This window comes from Podarcis pityusensis, assembly GCF_964106645.2.
Source record: "Podarcis pityusensis genome assembly, chromosome: 9".
NCBI classification, from domain to species: domain Eukaryota; kingdom Metazoa; phylum Chordata; class Lepidosauria; order Squamata; family Lacertidae; genus Podarcis; species Podarcis pityusensis.
This window is the reverse complement of record NC_138034.1, coordinates 77,406,325-77,409,510: the sequence shown is the minus strand read 5'-3', so window position 1 is coordinate 77,409,510 and position 3,186 is coordinate 77,406,325.

Sequence of the window (3,186 nt, the reverse complement as noted above, 5' to 3'; positions counted from 1 at the left end):
GACTCCCCACGGAGAAGGGGCAGGGAACAGGTGCCCTCAACGGCCAGGAGGATAAAGATGTCCTCGCAGGGTGTGTGTTTGGTGGGGGGGGGGCGTTTTCCAGGGCATTTCCGCCGCCTCCCAGAACCTGCACCTTGTGACCTAGAAGAAACATTCTGGGAGACCGTTGGGATGTGGGGCACATCTCGGGTCAGGGCAGGGGACCCTGGCGCCCCTAAAATAAATACTGGTGCTACAAACCATCGCCTGAGGTTGCTTTTGCGGTTGGGGCATCTTTTGCATGGAAACTGGGTGTGTGAGAGAGATCAAGGGGGTCCCAAAGTTCTGCTCCTTTAATTTACTTGTGCATTTTTCTAATCTATGGGTTGCGCTGAAGAAGATTCCAGCCAAACAGTCAGATTATCTGGGATCACTGTCCTGCGTTGTTATTCACTTACTACTTCCGCACCTGAATGCCTTAAAAGTTTTACTGCTTAGCCCACAGGACAGTATCTATTACTTTCTTTCAGCTATAGACTTATTATACTTCTACAGACTTTCCAAGATTGACAGACGTGTGTTCATTTGATTTCAAATATCTTAGAGAATTTACAAGTGTACACATTTTTTTGTTGATTTTGTTGTACTAAAACATGTATATCATGCAATAAGAATTGCAGTGCTATCTAGTATACCGGTCAGCGTGTTGCTTGTGTTGTTTGTTGTGTTAAGTTTGCAACACAGGGGTTTGTTGTTCTGTATTGATTGCACAATGTGGCTTGCATGAAGTTGTATATAAATAAATAAAGAAGAATAAATAACCCCACGCAATGTTACTGCTGTTTTCCAAGAACGCTGCAGAACGTGGGGTAAAATCCAGCACTTCTCTGGGTTGGTAGCAGCCTGGGGGACCCTAGGCAGGACCAAATGTCTGAGGTTTAATGGGCCTTACTCCCAGCTGAGTAGGTGCAGGGACCGGAGCCTTGCGTTCCTTTTAAGGGACAAAATGGTTCTGAACTTAAATACCATATAGACAGCCCACTATGTTTACAAAAAGAGGGCATAAGACCAAACAACATAACACAACTAATTTGTTTGTCAGATTGCTCCATAACCATTAAAAACCCTCTTAGTTCCCTCAGTAGTTAGGCTATTGGGGCAGAACACAGAAAAGTGGAAGAGGTTCTTTTGGTTAGGTTTTGTGGTTGTTGTTTAGTCGTTTAGTCGTGTCCGCCTCTTCGTGACCCCCTGGACCAGAGCACGCCAGGCCCTCCTGTCTTCCACTGCCTCCCGCAGTTTGGTCAAACTCATGCTGGTAGCTTGGAGAACACTGTCCCACCATCTCACCCTCCGTCGTCCCCTTCTCCTTGCGCCCTCCATCTTTCCCAACATCAGGGTCTTTTCCAGGGAGTCTTCTCTTCTCATGAGGTGGCCAAAGTCTTGGAGCCTCAGCTTCAGGATCTGTCCTTCCAGTGAGCACTCAGGGCTGATTTCCTTCAGAATGGAGAGGTTGGATCTTCTTGCAGTCCATGGGACTCTCCAGAGTCTCCTCCAGCACCAGAACTCAAAAGCATTGATTCTTTGGTGATCAGCCTTCTTGATGGTCCAGCTCTCACTTCCATACATCACTACTGGGAAAACCATAGCTTTAACTATACGGACCTTTGTTGGCAAGGTGATGTCTCTGCTTTTTAAGATGCTGTCTGGGTTTGTCATTGCTTTTCTCCCAAGAAGCAGGCGTCTTTTAATTTCGCGGCTGCTGCTAGGTTTTGTTACTGAGCGATTAAGAGAAAGACTGACCTCAAAAGCAAAAAAGAATGAAGAACCTTGCAGCCATTCCTACCAACTTCCTCTATCTTCCCAACAGCCTTGTGAGGTAGGATAGGGTGGGAGTCGGGTGACTGGCCCAAGGCTGGAGGCGAGCAAAACTACTTATGCATTGAGTTTTGAATGTGAAACTGCACAGTATTTTTGCAGCGCATCAAAGCTTGTGCACTAATAAATCTGCGAGTATTTAAAATACTGCCTGTCTCATTTTGTGGTGCTGTTTTCCACGTGTTCCTTTTTGTGGGAATGAGGGGCCCTATTTGGGGAGCTGCGCCAGGCCCCCCCCCCCCCTCCTTAATCCAACCTCCATTCATTATCTTCCCGCAATCCCTTTTCCATTAGCTGACTCTTTAATAGGATCACTATGCAGATCTAAAACCTTGAAATTCTGCTGATAGGCCATTGATGCCTGCAATTCTCAAATGTTAAATGGCTAATTGGCAAACAGAGATCAGGTTTTGTTTTTCCCTGTTGCACTGCAAAGCTTTAGTTATGTGTCTTAACAAGGTAGTGGAATGCTTCTTTGAGAATATCAGTCCCTGGTGTAAATCACCCTAAAAACCAGCCAGGTTATGAAACTTTTCTGTGTGATCACACCAGCATTTAAAGCCGCAAGGCAGTGCACATTTTCCCGGGAGTAGGAAACCCCATTGAATGCAAAGAGACAAAAATCTGAATAACTAGATATAACATTGCACCACCTGCCTTGCAGTTCTGGGCACGTTTACTTGAGAGTAAGCCCTATTCAGCCTAGCCAGGGGTTTAAAAAAGGTTACATTGCCCTCAAGGAAAAATGTCCTGGCCCATTGTGGAAAACAAGCTGTCGTGTTGACACCTTAATAACCATTTTTGTGACCTCAGTTGTTTTTGCTCAATTGTCTCCAGTATTCCTAAGTTGACAGCAAGGACGTCACTGGGGCGGCAAAGAACAAAGAGGATGGCAAGAAATGTGGATATTTATTATTTATTTAATGTGTTATACTGTCTTTAATTCATAGATCTCAGGGAGGTCCACCACCTAAAATTACAATATAGAAAACACAAAATGCATAATAAAAATAAGAACAAAAATAAAACAGTAACACCCCCAACAAGTCTGAATCACCTCTCAACAGCCACCTACAGCAGATATCAAGGCAATAAACAACTACCGTATTTTTCGCTCTATAACACGCACCCAACCATAACACGCACGTAGTTTTTAGAGGAGGAAAATCCGTAGGCATGCCACCCATAGGCATTCCCTCCATAACACGCACAGACATTTCCCCTTCCTTTCTAGGAGGAAAAAAGTGAGTGTTATGGTGCAAAAAATACGGTATTTTACTTTTAAAAGACAACCGAAGGCGGCCCTGTTTAGGGAAGTTTATAATGTCTGCT